The following is a 19,251-nucleotide window of genomic DNA, read 5'->3' as shown; positions in this document are numbered from 1 at the left end:
TGGTCTCACTTGCATCATATGTGTAACACTGGCTTCCCAAAAGAGATTCAAAATATTCTGGGTATGTCCACTTGGAACAAGTTAGGGAAATTCAGTGTTTTTTCTCATAGAAGTGTATAATGTTCCATAAGTCTGGATCCAGATTTTTGCTTGTGGGACATTTTTCTTGATTGGTTGGTTTGGAGTTCCAAAAATTGGTTCAACTTATTAAATTATATAGGAATTTTCCTATTTCATCTTATAGTTGTGTTTTTGGAAATTGGATATCAAAATGTAGCAGATTTTGAACTCTGAAGTCAATTTTTAGATAATTTTTAGTTATATAAGGTGAATAAATTTCATGTATTTCATATATACAGACTTAGGAGCATAGTACTACTTTCTACACTACCACCTCTCCTGCTCATGCTGCCATCCTCCCTCCTGCTTAATATCGTAGTCTTTCTTTTTACAATGACACATTTTCAGTTCATTTTATATTCATGAAATTATCCTGCCACTAAGTACAAAATTCAACAAATAGTAAGAAAAAAAGCCTATTCCTCAACAGCAGATATAAGGGTTGTAGACAATAATCAGATATCAAAACATCAATTTCATTCATATGTATTTTTTTGTATTCTATTAATTATCACAGATCAGGGAAAACATAACATTTGTCTTTGAGGACTGGCCTTTTTCACTAAGTATAATGAGTTCCAGTTGTATTCCTTTTAATACAAAGGACATAATTCCATTATTTTTATGGCTGAGTAGTAGTTCATAGTGTGTATATTTAACACATTTTCAGTTGATGTACATCTAGGCTGATTCCATCTCTTAGCTATTGTGAATTGAACTGCAATAAACATGGAGGTACAGATAACTTTCATATGCTGATTTTATTTCATTTGGGTAAATCTCAGGAGTGGGATGACTGGGTCATATAGTAGGTCGATTTTCAAATTTCTGAGGAATCTCCATACTGTTTTCCACAACAGCTGTCCTAGTTTACATTCCCACCAACAGTGTATTAGGGTAATTTCCCCACATCCCCACCAGTATGTGTTGTTTTGGTTGCTGTATGAAGGGGTCCTAACTGTGGTGAGGTGAAACCACATGGTGGTTTCTATTTGCAGTTCCCTGATGGCTAGTGATCAGAATTATTTCTTCTTGTGTCTGTTGGCCATTTGAATTTCATCTTTTGAAAAAATGTCTGTTCAAGTCCTTTGAACCATTTCTTAACAAGATTTTTTGTTTTGTTGTTGTTGAGTTTATCAGTTACATAGTTTGGAAATATTTTCTCCCATTCTACCAGTTGCCTCTTTGGAGTCAAGTTTTTACTCATAAGAATTTCACAAAATCTTAATATCTTGGTGAGTTCTATAAGCCCTGTAAAGAATAGCACTGTTGGCTGGCGCCATGGCTCACTAGGTTAATCCTCCACCTGCGGCGCTGGTCCCTGGGGTTCCAGTCCTGGTTGGGGCACCGGTTCTGTCCCAGTTGCTCCTCTTCCAGTCCAGCTCTCTGCTGTGGCCTGGGAGTGCAGTGGAGGATGGCCCAGGTCCTTGGGCCCAGCACCCATGTGGTAGACCAGGAGGAAGCACCTGGCTCCAGGCTTCAGATCAGCACGGTGCACGGGCTGCAACGCGCCGGCCACAGCGGCCATGGGGGGTGAAGCAACAGAAAAAGGATGACCTTTCTCTCTGTCTCTCTCTCACTGTCCACTCTGCTTGTCAAAAAAAAATTAAATAAAAGTTCTTTCCTCCATTCAGAGAAAGGTACCTCCTTCTTTGATGGCCCGTTCTTTCCACTGGGATCTCATTCACAGAAATCTTTCATTTAGGTCATTTTTTTTTTCCCACAGTGTCTTCGCTTTCCATGTCTGAAATACTCTCATGGGCTTTTTAGCCAGATCCAAATGCCTTAAGGGCTAATTCTGAGGCCAGAGTGCTGTTTAGGGCATCTGCCATTATGAGTCTGCTGTGTATCCTGCTTCCCATGTTGGATTGTTCTCTCCTTTTTAATTCGATCAGTTAGTATTAGCAGACACTAGTCTTGTTTGTGTGATCCATTTGAGTCTTAATCCTATCATTATGATCTGAACTGATTATGAACTGAAACTGATCACTTGGACTAGTGAGATGGCATTGGTACATGCCACCTTGATGGGATTGAATTGGAATCCTCTGGTATGTTTCTAACTCTACCATTTGGGGCAAGTCAGCTTGAGCATGTCCCAAATTGTACCTCTCCTCCCTCTCTTATTCCCACTCTTATATTTAACAGGGATCACTTTTCAGTTAAATTTAAACACCTAAGAATAATTGTGTGTTAATTAAAGAGTTCAACCAATAGTATTAAGTAGAACAAAAAAAATACTAAAAGTGATAAAGTAAAATTGAGACATTTTAACAACAGGTTTACATAAGCAGCTTCACATCATGTAGTTTCTGGAAAACTCCCTAACATTCAAGAATGACTGACAGTGAAAAGTTAAATAGCATCTTAGTTTACTATGAAAAGGTTTAGACCTTGTATACACTCAAGAAAGATGCAAAGAATCTGAGGAGTCACTGTGTAATACTTTGAGAACTGCTTAAAAAATAGTGAAATGGAACAAACTCCAACATGCAAAATATGCATTCATTTCCTGGATAATTAAAGAAGATTATGACAAAAGAGTGCATATTCATATTGTATGATCCCATGTATTTAAAAGAGGAATACAATTTCTTAATATTTTTAAATAGTTTTTCCTTTCTTCTATGTTTCTGTAATACTTTTGTGAAACCAGCATTTTATTGATGTTTCCTATTACCCTTTTCCTGACTTTATTTAATTATTCTTCAAGCGCTTTCTTTTTAACTTCTTAAGAAGGAAACTGGGATGATTTGTTTGTGGTGTCCTAACATACGCACTTAAGGATGCAGATTTTCTCTCAGCACTGATTTTTCTGCAATCCCTTAATTTTCTCATATGTTTCCAAACCCTGTGTGTGCAGGTCCTGTCTGCCCCAGTATCTCCATCCCCATGTGCCTGCAACCATATCGGGCTTCATGTCTCTCCACTCCTATGTCTAAAACCCATGTATGTTCTCCAGTTTCCATCTCTCATTTGACTGTTACCCCTGTTCACCCTTGGTGTGTTGTCATTTGTAAAATCTCTGACATTCATGTCAGCTTTCAACATTCCCTATTTCTTGTGCCAGCTACATGAGACTCCCTCCCCTGTGTCTCCAGCAATTAAGTGTCTCCCTGTACCATGCCAATCATCATGTCCTCCAGCCCCTCTTACATGAAGCCAAGGTCTTCCCTCAGTTGATTCACTTCTCCAGAGTGATCTTTCTACTACCCTGGAGTAACTTCATTGCCTGTGCTTCCAGCTCATGGCAACCTTTATATACCTCTCTGCTCTTTGCTTGAACCCACTATAGTACTTAGGTTTCTAGAACACCTCTGACTGCAGCCGGGATTTTATCTGTGTCCCCATGCCCAATACCCATACCCCATGCATTCCATGTGTCTCCATCTCCTGTTTTCCTCCAGGGTCTCTACCCAGTTTGAATATTTGGTTATCTGGTTAACTATAGAAGAACAAATTGATCCTATATGAGTTTTAGCCACTGTGAATAAAATTGCTATATATATTTCACATCAGTTTTTATCTACTCATGTTTTAAATATATTGAAACCTGTATGCTATATGATATGGTGATACTTATGGTTGGATTTCTGTCTGTCCCACTAGGCATTCTCACCAGTAATGAGTGAGATATACAGCTATTCTGTATTCTTCCAAAAATTTGTGTTGTCATGTTAATTTTTTAAGTAAAATCATCCTAATATATGATGTGTCCATCATTTTTCTGTTCAAATATGCTTTTCCTTAATGTACAGTGTATTTCACTTTTTCATAATTCTCTAATATTCAGAATGCTTTAGTGCTTATTTTTAATATGTGTATACATATAAACATATGTATGTTTAAGTTGTCTGTATATTCTATCAGTATTTCAATTGGGAAATTTCTTTTTGTTATTGAATTATTGAATTTTAAAAGTTTTTTTTTTTAATTTGACTGGTGGAGTTATAGACAGTGAGAGAGAGAGACAGAGATAAAGGTCTTCCTTCCATGGGTTCACTCCCCAAATGGCCGCTACAGTTGGCGCTGTGCCAATCCTAAGCCAGGAGCCAGGTGCTTCCTCCTGGTCTCCCATGCGGGTGCAGGGCCCAATCACTTGGGCCATCCTCCACTGCCCTCCCGGGCCACAGCAGAGAGCTGGCCTGGAAGAGGGGCAACTGAGACAGAACCAACGCCCCAACCGGGGCTAGAACCCGGGGTGCCAGCACCACAGGTGGAGGATTAACCAAGTGAGCCACGGTGCTGGCCTCTAGTTATTTTCTTGTAGGCAGCATATGTTGGGGTTGTGGTTTTTATATGTTCAACCAAACCAAGTCTTTTGGTTGGTGAATTTAATTTAACATTCACATTCCAAGTTAGTACTGATAAATAAGAACTAATACCTGTCATTTGTTGATTGGATAATTATTCTATCTGCTCTGTTGGTGAATTAGGTGGTGTCATGTGTTTTCATGTTTACTTCTAAGGCAGGATACCCTTCAGAATTTCTTATAAGGCTGGTCTGGTGGTTGTGAATTCTCTGTTTTTGCTTATCTGGAAAATCTTTATTTGTTCTTCACTTTAAAAATATAGTTTATTTTTTAACATTTATTTAATAAATATAGATTTCCAAAGTACAGCTTTTGGATTACAGTGGCTTCCCCCCCCAAAACCTCCCTTCCACCCACAACCCTCCCATCTCCTGCTCCCTCTCCCATCCCATTCACATCAAGTTTCATTTTCAATTATCTTTATATACAGAAGATCAATTTAGTATATACTAAGTAAAGATTTCAACACCCACACAGAAACACAAAGTGTAAAGTACTGTTTGAGTACTAGTTATGCCATTAATTCACATAGTACAGCACATTAAGGACAGAGATCCTACATGGGAAGTAAGTGCACAGTGACTCCTGTTGTTGATTTAACAATTGACAGTCTTTTTTATGGCATCAGTAATCACCCAAGGCTCTTGTCATGAGTTGTCAAGGCCATGGAAGCCTTTTGAGTTTGCCAACTCTGATCTTATAAAAATATAGTTTCACTGGAAATAATATTCTTGGTTTGAAGTGTTTTTTTTTTTTTTTAAGACTGAATATATCATATCACTCTCTTCTGGCCTGTAGGATTTTTGCTGAGGAGTTTGACATTAATCTAGTGCATTTTCCTTTATATGTAATGATGCTTTTCTCTTACTGTCTTTAGGATTTTCTCCTTGTCTTTAGCTTCTGACAATTTGGTAACAGTATGCCTTGGAGAAGACATTTTATGGTTGAGTCTGCTTGCGGTTCTTTGAGCTTCTTGTAACTGGAGGTCCATGTCTCTTTTAAGACATGGGAAATTGTCAACTATTTAATTTAGCAGGGTCTCAACAGCTTCAGGAATACATATAATATGGATATTTACTCATTTATGGGATCCCATATTTTACATAGAGTTAATTCTTTTTATTTCTTTTCTGTTTATTTTTGTCTGCATTGTTTCAAAATTCTTGTTCTCAAGTTCAGAAATTCTTTTCTTCACTTTGCCTGTTCTGCTGTTAAAGCTCTCAATCAGGAACCAGTGCTGTAGTCTCATGGGTTAAACCAGGTCTGCAGTGCTGGCATCCCATATGGGCACCAGTTGGAGTCCTGGCTCCTCCACATCTTATCTAACTCTCTGCTAATGTACCTGGGCAAATAGCAGAAGATAGCACAAGTCCTTGGGCCCCTGCACTTACATAGGAGACCTGAATGAAGCTTCTGGCTCCTGGCTATGGCCCAGCCTGGCCCAGCCCTGGCCATTGCAGCCCTCTGGAGAGTAAACCAACAGATGGAAGATTCTCTCTCTACCCCCCCAGCCCATAATTCTGACACTCAAATAATTTAAAAAAAATGCTCTCATTCATTTTCTTATTTCACTGATTATGATTTCATCTCCAAAATTTGTATTTTGTTCTTTTTTAAAAGATATATTTATTTGTTTGAAAGACAGAAAGGCAGAGTTACAGACAAAGAGTTACAGGCAGAGACACAAGGAGGGGGAAGGAGGGGGGAAGGAGGGGAGGGGAAGTGTAGAGGAAGGAAGAGGGGAAGGATAGGAGAAGGAGGAGAGGGAGAGGGAGAGAGAGAGGTATCTTCCATCCACTGGTTCATTCCCCAAACAGCCTCAATGGCCAAGGCTGGGCCAAGTTGAAGCAAAGAACCAGAAGCTTATGCTGGGCCTCCAACATTGGTGCTGTGGCCCAAGTATTTGAGCAATCCTCCACTGATTTCTGAGGTGCATTAGCAGAGACCTGGATTGGGACTGGAGCAACCGGGACTCAAGCTGATGCCCATATGGGAGGCCATCCCCAAAGACAGCAGCTTTACCTACTGAGCCCCAGTGATGACCTCACATCCGGTTCTTCGTAAAGAGTTCCATTCTTGTCACTCACTGATTTTCTCATTTCTGCACTATATCTGTGTGCTGTTGCATCTCATTGAGTTTCCTTACAGTCATTATTTTGAATTCTATATCTGTCACTTCATAGATTTCCTTCAGTTCAGGGTCTCCTAGAGGATTATGACACTACCTTGCTTCATGTCTCTGGGTCACTACACTGGTGTCTGCCTGTTAGGTAAAATAATCCCTTCCTTTTTATGAAGTTGATTTTATTATCAAAAGAGTTTATGGTTTGCCTGGCACTTGCCTTGTGGCTTTGGCTTTGGTTCTAGAGGAGCACAGCAGTGTAGTCTCTGAGTGATTTCTTTTGTCTTCATCAAAGCCAGCTGTGTGTATAAGTGACACCGTTTTGTAGTCTGCTGCAGTTTGTAGGATAGAATTGTGGCTTTAAGATGAATAAAGGGTTTATTTTTGGTCCACAGAGTCTGGTGTCAGTCTCCCTGGTGAATGTGACAGACAGGGACTCATTCTTGGTGCTGAGGGAAACAGGAGTTGCTACTTCCTTGTCCTACTGGCCAGTCTGAAAATGCTTGGGCTTGTTGAACCAATTTCTATGGCTCTAGGACAGTGATATGGATGGACCCTTCCTCTGGTTCTGCTGGGAGAGTCTAACTGGTTCTGTGGCCTGTAATACAAACAGCCCTTGTCCTAGGACTTGGCTATATAAATTGAACCCTGTTCCAGTCCTACGGGGAGACTACAATGCATATAGGAGATTTTCCTCTGGAGGGTATGAGTCTAGAGAGGTGGAATACAGGTAGGTTCTTCCCTGTCCCCACCAGGTAGATTCCAGTGGCATTAAGAAATTTTTAATAAATTGTTACAGTCCTGTTTTTGCATAATGGGATCATTACCCAGATCTTCCAAGGTGAAAGTGAAATTTTTGCAGGCTGCTTTAGGTGTTACTCCCCAACAGCTAAGTTGAATCCCCCTAGCAAGGACTCTACTCATGCAGAGTCCATGAGTTAGCTCTGGGGCTAATGCCCAGAAATTCCCACATTGAAGGATGTAGATCTGTCCTTTGTCCTACATGTTGCCTTGACTGACATGGTGGTAGGAGCAGAACAGAGGCTTGCTGCAATACTTTCCACTGCAGAGTGTTGTGCTCTGTGGGAGAGAGGGAGGGGAAGGAAGCAAGGTGGTTTCTGTGCTCCAAGACCAGCAGGTGCTCAGACACCAGTCAGCTCTCCAGGCTAAGTAAAAGTGAGTGGGTGACTGCAGAATGCTTTTTAGCTAAAACTGAGAGCAGCGAGTGCACAGCAATTACTTCCTACTTTGACATGATAAGATGGGGACTCACAGCCAACAAATGGTTGTGCCATGTGTCTGGCTGCAGCAGTATCTCTGTCTTCTCTTCTCTTGTCTCATGGAGTCTTCATCTTTTTTTTTTCACTTCTTCACTGAAAATTTCCCACCAGTCAGACCCTGGGAACCTAGTCCTTCCTTTATTCTTTTCATATCCTAGAGCAGTTTAAGTTACTGTGGCTGCACCCTATTCAGCCATCTTGGATAAGATCTGTTTCATATATTTTTTAAAGATTTATTTGAAAGTCAGAGTTACACAGAGAGAGGAGAGGCAGAGAGAGAAAGAGAGAGATCCTCCATCCACTGGTTCACTCTCCAATTGACCGCAATGGTCAGAGCTGTGCCGATCTGAAGGCAGGAGCCAGGAGCTTCTTCTGGGTCTCCCACATGGGTGCAGGGGCCCAAGGACTTGGGCCATCTTCTACTGCTTTCCCAGGTCATACCAGAGACCTGGATTGGAAGTAGAGCAGCCAGGTCTTGAACCAGCGCCCATATGGGATGCCAGCGCTTCAGGCCAGGGTGTTAACCAGCTGCACTACAGCACCAGCCCCTGTTTCGTATTTTTGATAATAGGCATTCTAACTGAAGTAATTTTGTATCTAACTGTGGTTTTGAATTGCATTTCCCTGTTGATTAGTGATGCTGAGCATTTTTTCATGTACTTGCTGACCATTTTTGTCTTTCTTTGACAAATGTGTTTAGATCTATTGCTATCCTAAAATTGTATTATTTATTCATTTGTTGTAGAGTTTTTAAAATTTCTTATATATTCTGATTATTAACTGTGGGGAGCAACTCGGACTAGACTAAGTTAGTCGAATTAAGACTTATTCTATGCATCTGCTCTCCCACAATATGGCGCTGGGAGAGGAGTAAACAGCTTCTACCCAGCTGCCTCCAGTTCAACCAATAAACTGCGGGACCTGCTCCTGATTGGAGGAGAGCAGCGTACTCGGCGTGTGGGTAGCAGAGTTGGGATTGGTGGAAGAGAACTATAAAGGAGGAGAGAGACAACATGCACCAGGAACACCTGAGGAACATCTGAGCAGCCCCCGAGAGAGCCGGCCTGTGGTGTGCTGCTCCCCCGTGGAAGTGGGGAAAGTGGCAGGGGGGCCTGCCCCTCCACGGAGGTGGAGGGATGGCAGCCAACCCCGGGAAGAACCAGCAGCAAATCCGGGAAGGGCCGAGCAGATAAAAGAACAGCGCAGGGTCCTGTGTCATTCCTCCATGAAGAGGGGGAGCGACAATTAACCCCTTATTATATTTGTAGATGTATGGTTTGTACATATTGTATCCAATTTCATAGGTTGTCTCTTTGGTGCACTGATTATTTTACTTGCTGTTTAGAAGCTTCTTAATTTGATTAAATTCCATTTAACTATTAGCTTTTTTTTTTTTTTTTAACTATGCACTGGTGTCTTATCCCCAAAATGCTTGCCCGTTATAGTGTCCTGAAGTGTTTTCCTGTGTTATCTCCTAGTAGATTCAGGTTTTACATTTAGGTCTTTAATCCATTTTGAATTGATTTAAAAATAATTTATTTGAGAACAGCAAGAAACTGAAAAAGAGACATAGAGAGCTCTCATCTAATGATTAACTCCATGAATGCCTACAAACATAAAACTGGTTTAGACTGAAGTAAGTAGTGGGGAATTCAATCCAGCTCTCCCACCTGGGTGGAAGGAACTCAGTACTTATCACCATGCCTCCCATCATCTGCATTAACAAGAAACATGATTCAGGAGTCAGACCTGGGTATCCAACTGAGATTTTTTTAAAAAACCTAGAAAGCTTTTACTTAAGGTATACAAACTTCATGTATTTCATATTTACAAATTTAGGAACATAGTGATTCTTCCCACCCCATCCTCTTTCCCTGCTGCACTTTCATCCTTCTCCCTCCTCCCTTTCCATCCCCATTCTTATTTTTTCAAGGATCTATTTTCAATTAACTTTATACTCACAAGATTAACCCTATCATAAGTAAAAAGTTCAAGAAATAGATTTCTGTATGTGAGCCATTCTAACCGGGGTGAGGTGAAACCTCATTGTGGTTTTGATTTGCATTTCCCTGATTGCCAGTGACCTTGAACATTTTTTCATGTGCCTGTTGGCCATTTGGATTTCCTCTTTTGAAAAATGTCTATTGAGGTCCTTGGCCCATCTCTTAAGTGGGTTGTTGGTTTAGTTTTTGTGGAGTTTCTTGATCTCTTTGTAGATTCTGGTTATTAACCCTTTATCTGTTGCATAGTTTGCAAATATTTTTTCCCATTCTGTCGGTTGTCTCTTCACTCTCCTGACTGTTTCTTTTGCAGTACAGAAACTTCTCAATTTGATGCAATCCCAATAGTTGATTTTGGCTTTGACTGCCTGTGCCTCCTGGGTCTTTTCCAGAAATTCTTTGCCTGTGCCAATATCTTGAAGGGTTTCTCCAATGTTCTCTAGTAACTTGATGGTGTCAGGTCGTAGATTTAGGTCTTTAATCCATGTTGAGTGGATTTTTGTGTAAGGTGAAAGGTAGGGGTCTTGCTTCATGATTCTGCACGTGGAAATCCAATTTTCCCAGCACCATTTATTGAATAGACTGTCCTTGCTCCAGGAATTAGTTTTAGATCCTTGATCAAATATAAGTTGGCTGTAGATGTTTGGGTTGATTTCTGGTGTTTCAATTCTGTTCCATTGGTCTATCCATCTGTTTCTGTACCAGTACCATGCTGTTTTGATTACAACTGCCCTGTAGTATGTCCTGAAATCTGGTATTGTGATGCCTCCGGCTTTGTTTTTGTTGTACAAGATTGCTTTAGCTATTCGAGGTCTCTTGTGCCTCCATATAAATTTCAGCACCATTTTTTCCAGATCTGAGAAGAAGGTCTTCGGTATCTTGATTGGTATAGCATTGAATCTGTAAATTGCTTTTGGGAGAATGGACATTTTGATGATATTGATTCTTCCAATCCATGAGCATGGAAGATTTTTCCATTTCTTGGTATCCTCTTCTATTTCTTTCTTTAAGGTTTTGTAATTTTCATTGTAGAGATCTTTAACGTCTTTGGTTAAGTTTATTCCAAGGTATTTGATTGTTTTTGTAGCTGTTGTGAATGGGATGATCTTAGAAGTTCTTCCTCAGCCATGGCATTGTCTGTGTATACAAAGGCTGTTGATTTTTGTGCATTGATTTTATACCCTGCTACTTTGCCAAACTCTTCTATGAGTTCCAATAGTCTCTTAGTAGAGTTCTTTGGGTCCCCTAAATACAGAATCATGTCATCTGCAAAGAGGGATAGTTTGAGTTCTTCCTTCCCAATTTGTATCCCTTTAATTTCTTTTTCTTGCCTAATCGGTTAGAATGGCTCACATGCAGAAATCTACCAACAACAGATGCTGGCGAGGATGTGGGGAAAAAGGGACACTAACTCACTGTTGGTGGGAATGCAAACTGGTCAAGCCACTATGGAAGTCAGTCTGGAGATTCCTCAGAAACCTGAAGATAACCCTACCGTTCGACCCAGCCATCCCACTCCTTGGAATTTACCCAAAGGAATTTAAATTGGCAAACAAAAAAGAGGTCTGCAGCCTAATGTTTATTGCAGCTCAATTCACAATAGCTAAGACCTGGAACCAACCTAAATGCCCATCAACGATACACTGGATAAAGAAATTATGGGATATGTACTCTTTAGAATACTATACCGCAGTAAGAAACAATGTAATCCAGTGATTTGCAACAAAATGGAGGAATCTGGAACACATCATGCTGAGTGAAATAAGCCAGTCCCAAAGGGACAAATACCATATGTTCTCCCTGATCGGTGACGACTGACTGAACACCAAGAGGGAAACCTGTTGGAGTGAGGTGGACACTATGGGAAACGGTGGCTTGATCAGCATAGCCCTGACTGTTAATGAACAACTTAATACATTATCCCTCTTAGTAGTTTTTTTATCTGTTCTACTTAATATGACTGGTTTAGATCTGTAATTGATGCACAGTTATTCTTAAGTGTTGAAAATTAACTGAAATGTGATCCCTGTTGAACATGGTGGTGGGAATGGGAGAGGGAAGAGATGTATAATTTGGGACATGCTCAGGCTGACTGGCCCCAAGTGGTGGAGTTGGAAGCATACCAGGGATTCCAATTCAATCCCATCGAGGTGGCATGTACCAATGCCATCTCACTGTTCCAGGTGATCAGTTTCAGTTCACAGTTGGTCATGGTGGAGGGACTGGGAGTCAAAGGGAGCACATGTACAAGTTTAGTACCTGCTAACGCTAACCGATGGAGTAAATAAAGGGGAGAGTGATCCAACATGGGAAGTGAGATACTCAGCAGACTCATAGAATGGCAGATGTCCTAAATAGCACTCTGGCCTCAGAATCAGCCCTAAAGGCATTCAGAGCTGGCTGAAAAGCTCACGAGAGTATTTCAGGCATGGAAAGCCAAGACGCTCTGGCAAAAGATCTCTGCGAGTGAGATCCCAGTGGAAAGAACAGGTATTCCTTTTAATACAAAGGACATAATTCCATTATTTTTATGGCTGAGTAGTAGTTCATAGTGTGTATATTTAACACATTTTCAGTTGATGTACATCTAGGCTGATTCCATCTCTTAGCTATTGTGAATTGAACTGCAATAAACATGGAGGTACAGATAACTTTCATATGCTGATTTTATTTCATTTGGGTAAATCTCAGGAGTGGGATGACTGGGTCATATAGTAGGTCGATTTTCAAATTTCTGAGGAATCTCCATACTGTTTTCCACAACAGCTGTCCTAGTTTACATTCCCACCAACAGTGTATTAGGGTAATTTCCCCACATCCCCACCAGTATGTGTTGTTTTGGTTGCTGTATGAAGGGGTCCTAACTGTGGTGAGGTGAAGCCTCATGGTGGTTTCTATTTGCAGTTCCCTAATGGCTAGTGATCAGAATTATTTCTTCTTGTGTCTGTTGGCCATTTGAATTTCATCTTTTGAAAAAATGTCTGTTCAAGTCCTTTGAACCATTTCTTACAAGATTTTTTGTTTTGTTGTTGTTGAGTTTCTTTATCAGTTACATAGTTTGGAAATATTTTCTCCCATTCTACCAGTTGCCTCTTTGGAGTCAAGTTTTTACTCATAAGAATTTCACAAAATCTTAATATCTTGGTGAGTTCTATAAGCTCTGTAAAGAATAGCACTGTTGGCTGGCGCCATGGCTCACTAGGTTAATCCACCCACGGTGCTGGCACCTGGGGTTCTAGTCCCGGTTGGGGCACCGGTTCTGTCCCAGTTGCTCCTCTTCCAGTCCAGCTCTCTGCTGTGGCCTGGGAGTGCAGTGGAGGATGGCCCAAGTCCTTGGGCCCTGCACCCATGTGGGAGACCAGGAGGAAGCATCTGGCTCCTGGCTTCGGATCAGCACGGTGCACCGGCTGCAACGCGCTGGCCACAGCGGCCATGGGGGGTGAAGCAATAGAAAAAGGAAGACCTTTCTCTCTGTCTCTCTCTCACTGTCCACTCTGCTTGTCAAAAAAATAAAATTCAATTAAATAAAAAAGAACAGCACTGTTTTAATTTCTTTTTTAACTTTTTTATAAACTTTTACTTAATATAAATTTCCAAAGTACAGCTTTTAGATTACAGTGGCTTTCCCCCCCATAACTTCCCTCCACCCACAACCCTCCCATCTCCCACTCCCTCTCCCATCCCATTCACATCAAGTTTCATTTTCAATTATCTTTATATACAGAAGATCAATTTAGTATATACTAAGTAAAGATTTCAACAGTTTGCACCCACACAGAAACACAAATTGTTAAGTACTGTTTGAGTACTAGTTATGCCATTAATTCACATAGTACAGCACATTAAGGACATTGATCCTACATGGGGAGTAAGTGCACAGTGACTCCTGTTGTTGATTTAACAGTTGACACTCTTGTTTATGACATCAGTAATCACCTGAGGCTCTTGTCATGAGTTGTCAAGGCCATGGAAGCCTTTTGAGTTTGCCAACTCTGATCTTATAAAAATATAGTTTCACTGGAAATAATATTCTTGGTTTGAAGTGTTTTTTTAAAGACTGAATATATCATATCACTCTCTTCTGGCCTGTAGGATTTTTGCTGAGGAGTTTGACATTTCTAGTGCATTTTCCTTTATATGTAATGATGCTTTTCTCTTACTGTCTTTAGGATTTTCTCCTTGTCTTTAGCTTCTGACAATTTGGTAACAGTATGCCTTGGAGAAGACATTTTATGGTTGAGTCTGCTTGGGGTTCTTTGAGCTTCTTGTAACTGGAGGTCCATGTCTCTTTTAAGACATGGGAAATTGTCAACTATTTAATTTAGCAGGGTCTCAACAGCTTCAGGAATACATATAATATGGATATTTACTCATTTATGGGATCCCATATTTTACATAGAGTTAATTCTTTTTATTTCTTTTCTGTTTATTTTTGTCTGCATTGTTTCAAAATTCTTGTTCTCAAGTTCAGAAATTCTTTTCTTCACTTTGCCTGTTCTGCTGTTAAAGCTCTCAATCAGGAACCAGTGCTGTAGTCTCATGGGTTAAACCAGGTCTGCAGTGCTGGCATCCCATATGGGCACCAGTTGGAGTCCTGGCTCCTCCACATCTTATCTAACTCTCTGCTAATGTACCTGGGCAAACAGCAGAAGATAGCACAAGTCCTTGGGCCCCTGCACTTACATAGGAGACCTGAATGAAGCTTCTGGCTCCTGGCTATGGCCCAGCCTGGCCCAGCCCTGGCCATTGCAGCCCTCTGGAGAGTAAACCAACAGATGGAAGATTCTCTCTCTACCCCCCAGCCCATAATTCTGACACTCAAATAATTAAAAAAAATGCTCTCATTCATTTTCTTATTTCACTGATTATGATTTCATCTCCAAAATTTGTATTTTGTTCTTTTTTAAAAGATTTATTTATTTGTTTGAAAGACAGAAAGGCAGAGTTACAGACAAAGAGTTACAGGCAGAGACACAAGGAGGGGGAAGGAGAGGGGAAGGAGGGGAGGGGAAGTGTAGAGGAAGGAAGAGGGGAAGGATAGGAGAAGGAGGAGAGGGAGAGGGAGAGAGAGAGGTATCTTCCATCCACTGGTTCATTCCCCAAACAGCCTCAATGGCCAAGGCTGGGCCAAGTTGAAGCAAAGAACCAGAAGCTTATGCTGGGCCTCCAACATTGGTGCTGTGGCCCAAGTATTTGAGCAATCCTCCACTGATTTCTGAGGTGCATTAGCAGGGACCTGGATTGGGAGTGGAGCAACCGGGACTCAGCTGATGCCTATATGGGAGGCCATCCCCAAAGACAGCAGCTTTACCTGCTGAGCCCCAGTGATGACCTCACATCCGGTTCTTCGTAAAGAGTTCCATTCTTGTCACTCACTGATTTTCTCATTTCTGCACTATATCTGTGTGCTGTTGCATCTCATTGAGTTTCCTTACAGTCATTATTTTGAATTCTATATCTGTCACTTCATAGATTTCCTTCAGTTCAGGGTCTCCTAGAGGATTATGACGCTACCTTGCTTCATGTCTCTGGGTCACTACACTTGTGTCTGCCTGTTAGGTAAAATAATCCCTTCCTTTTTATGAAGTTGATTTTATTATCAAAAGAGTTTATGGTTTGCCTGGCACTTGCCTTGTGGCTTTGGCTTTGGTTCTAGAGGAGCACAGCAGTGCAGTCTCTGAGTGATTTCTTTTGTCTTCATCAAAGCCAGCTGTGTGTATAAGTGACACCGTGTTGTAGCCTGCTGCAGTTTGTAGGATAGAATTGTGGCTTTAAGATGAATAAGGGTTTATTTTTGGTCCACAGAGTCTGGTGTCAGTCTCCCTGGTGAATGTGACAGACAGGGACTCATTCTTGGTGCTGAGGGAAACAGGAGTTGCTGCTTCCTTGTCCTACTGGCCAGTCTGAAAATGCTTGGGCTTGTTGCATCAATTTCTATGGCTCTAGGACAGTGATATGGATGGACCCTTCCTCTGGTTCTGCTGGGAGAGTCTAACTGGTTCTGTGGCCTGTAATACAAACAGCCTTGTCCTAGGACTAGGATATGTAAATTGAACCCTGTTCCAGTCCTACAGGGAGACTACAATGCATATAGGAGATTTTCCTCTGGAGGGTATGAGTCTAGAGAGGTGGAACACAGGTAGGCTATTCCCTGTCCCCACCAGGTAGATTCCAGTGGCATTAAGAAATTTTTAATGAATTGTTACAGTCCTGTTTTTGCATAATGGGATCATTACCCAGATCTTCCAAAGTGAAAGTGAAATTTTTGCAGGCTGCTTTAGGTGTTACTCCCCAACAGCTAAGTTGAATCCCCCTAGCAAGGACTCTACTCATGTAGAGTCCATGAGTTAGCTCTGGGGCTAAGGCCCAGAAATTCCCACATTGAAGGATGTAGATCTGTCCTTTGCCCTACATGTTGCCTTGACTGACATGGTGGTAGGAGCAGAACAGAGGCTTGCTGCAATACTTTCCACTGCAGAGTGTTGTGCTCTGTGGGAGAGAGGGAGGGGAAGGAAGCAAGGTGGTTTCTGTGCTCCAAGACCAGCAGGTGCTCAGACACCAGTCAGCTCTCCAGGCTAAGTAAAAGTGAGTGGGTGACTTCAGAATTCTTGTTAGCTAAAACTGAGAGCAGTGGGTACACAGCAATTACTTCCTACTTTGACCTGGTAAGGTGGGGGCTCACAGCCAACAGATGGCTGTGCCATGTGTCTGGCTACAGCAGTATCTCTGTCTTCTCTTCTCTTGTCTCATGGAGTCTTCATCTTTTTGGTTTTTTTTTTTTTCACTTCTTCACTGAAAATTTCCCACCAGTCAGACCCTGGGAACCTAGTCCTTCCTTTATTCTTTTCATATCCTAGAGCAGTTTAAGTTACTGTGGCTGCACCCTATTCAGCCATCTTGGATAAGATCTGTTTCATATATTTTTTAAAGATTTATTTGAAAGTCAGAGTTACACAGAGAGAGGAGAGGCAGAGAGAGAAAGAGAGAGATCCCCCATCCACTGGTTCACTCTCCAATTGGCCGCAATGGTCAGAGCTGTGCCAATCTGAAGGCAGGAGCCAGGAGCTTCTTCTGGATTTCCCACATGGGTGCAGGGGCCCAAGGACTTGGGCCATCTTCTACTGCTTTCCCAGGTCATACCAGAGACCTGGATTGGAAGTAGAGCAGCCAGGTCTTGAACCAGCGCCCATATGGGATGCCAGCGCTTCAGGCCAGGGTGTTAACCAGCTGCACTACAGCACCAGCCCCTGTTTCGTATTTTTGATAATAGGCATTCTAACTAAAGTAATTTTGTATCTAACTGTGGTTTTGAATTGCATTTCCCTGTTGATTAGTGATGCTGAGCATTTTTTCATGTACTTGCTGACCATTTTTGTCTTTCTTTGACAAATGTGTTTAGATCTATTGCTATCCTAAAATTGTATTATTTGTTCATTTGTTGTCAAGTTTTTAAAATTTCTTATATATTCTGATTATTAACCCCTTATTATATGTGTAGATGTATGGTTTGTACATATTGTATCCAATTTCATAGGTTGTCTCTTTGGTGCACTGATTATTTTACTTGCTGTTCAGAAGCTTCTTAATTTGATTAAATTCCATTTGACTATTAGCTTTTTTTTTTTTTTTTTTTTTTACTATGCACTGGTGTCTTATCCCCAAAATGCTTGCCCATTATAGTGTCCTGAAGTGTTTTCCTGTGTTATCTCCTAGTAGTTTCAGGTTTTACATTTAGGTCTTTAATCCATTTTGAATTGATTTAAAAATAATTTATTTGAGAACAGCAAGAAACTGAAAAAGAGACATAGAGAGCTCTCATCTAATGATTAACTCCACGAATGCCTACAAACATAAGACTGGGTTAGACTGAAGTCAGTAGTGGGGAATTCAATCCAGCTCTCCCACCTGGGTGGAAGGAACTCAGTACTTATCACCATGCCTCCCATCATCTGCATTAACTAGAAATATGATTCAGGAGTCAGACCTGGGTATCCAACTGAGATTTTTTAAAAAACCTAGAAAGCTTTTACTTAAGGTATACAAACTTCATGTATTTCATATTTACAAATTTAGGAACATAGTGATTCTTCCCACCCCATCCTCTTTCCCTGCTGCACTTTCATCCTTCTTCCTCCTCCCTCTCCATCCCCATTCTTATTTTTTCAAGGATCTATTTTCAATTAACTTTATACTCACAAGATTAACCCTATCATAAGTAAAAGGTTCAAGAAATAGTATGAAAAAAAAAAAAACTGTTCCTCAACAACTAGGACAAGGGCTGTTAATAAATCATTGCATCTCAAAGTGTCAATATCACATCTATAGATTACTTCTTAGGTACTCTATTATACCACAGATCAGGGAGAATATATGGTGTTTGTTTTTTGGCACTGCCATATTTCATTAAGTATAGTGGTTTACAGTTGCATCTGTTTTATTGCAAATGACAGGATTTCATTTTTTACCACTCTGTAGTATTCTGTGGTACATCTCCCATGATTTCTTTTTTTTTTTTTAAGATTTAATTTACTTATTTGGAAGGTAGAAGGAGAGACAGAGAGAAAGGTCCTCCCCCCATTGGTTCACTCCCCAAATGGCCACAGTGGCTGGAGATGTGCTGATCCGAAGCCAGAATTCAGTTGACTCTTCTAGGTCTCCCACATGACTGCAAGGGCCCAAGCACTTGGGCCATCCTCTACTGCTTTCTTAGGCCATAGCAGAAAGCTAGATTAGAATAGGAGTAGCCAAGATAAGAACCAGCACCTATATGGGATGCTGGTGCCACGGGTGGAGGACTGCATTATGGCACAAGTCCCCCATAATTTCTTTTTCCAGTCTTCAGTAGATGGACATCTGGATTGATTCCATATCTTAGCTATTGTGAATTGAGTTGCAATAAATGTGGGGGTACAGATCACTCTTTCATATGTTGATTTCATTTTCTTTGGGAAAATTCTCAGGAGTGGAATGGCTGGGTCATATTGCAGATCTCTATTCAGATTTCTGAGGTATCTCCATAATATCTTTCACAGTGGCTATACCAGATTAATTCTCACCAACAGTGGATTAGGGTACCTTTTTCACCACATCCTCCCCAGCATTTGTTACTTTTTGATTTCTGTATGAAAGCCATTCTAAGTGGGTTGAGGTAAAACAACTGAGATACTTTAATATGTAATTCCAGCATCACAACTACTATCTTAACTGCTAGGATAAATGAACATGCCTGAGTTAATTTTTTGTACACAGTGAGTGAGAAATAAGGTCTAGTTTAATTCTTCTGCATGTGGATATTCAATATTCCACGCACCATTTTTTGAGAAGGCTGTCCTTTCTGCAGTGCATATTCTTAGTGCTTTTGTTGAAGGTCAATTGGCTGGAGATGTTTGAATTTACCTTTAGGCTCTCTATTCTGT

This window comes from Oryctolagus cuniculus, chromosome 8 (genome assembly GCF_051225735.1).
Source record: "Oryctolagus cuniculus isolate XC-2025 breed Fujian yellow rabbit chromosome 8, ASM5122573v1, whole genome shotgun sequence".
NCBI lineage: Eukaryota > Metazoa > Chordata > Mammalia > Lagomorpha > Leporidae > Oryctolagus > Oryctolagus cuniculus.
Note: the sequence above shows the minus strand (reverse complement) of the source record.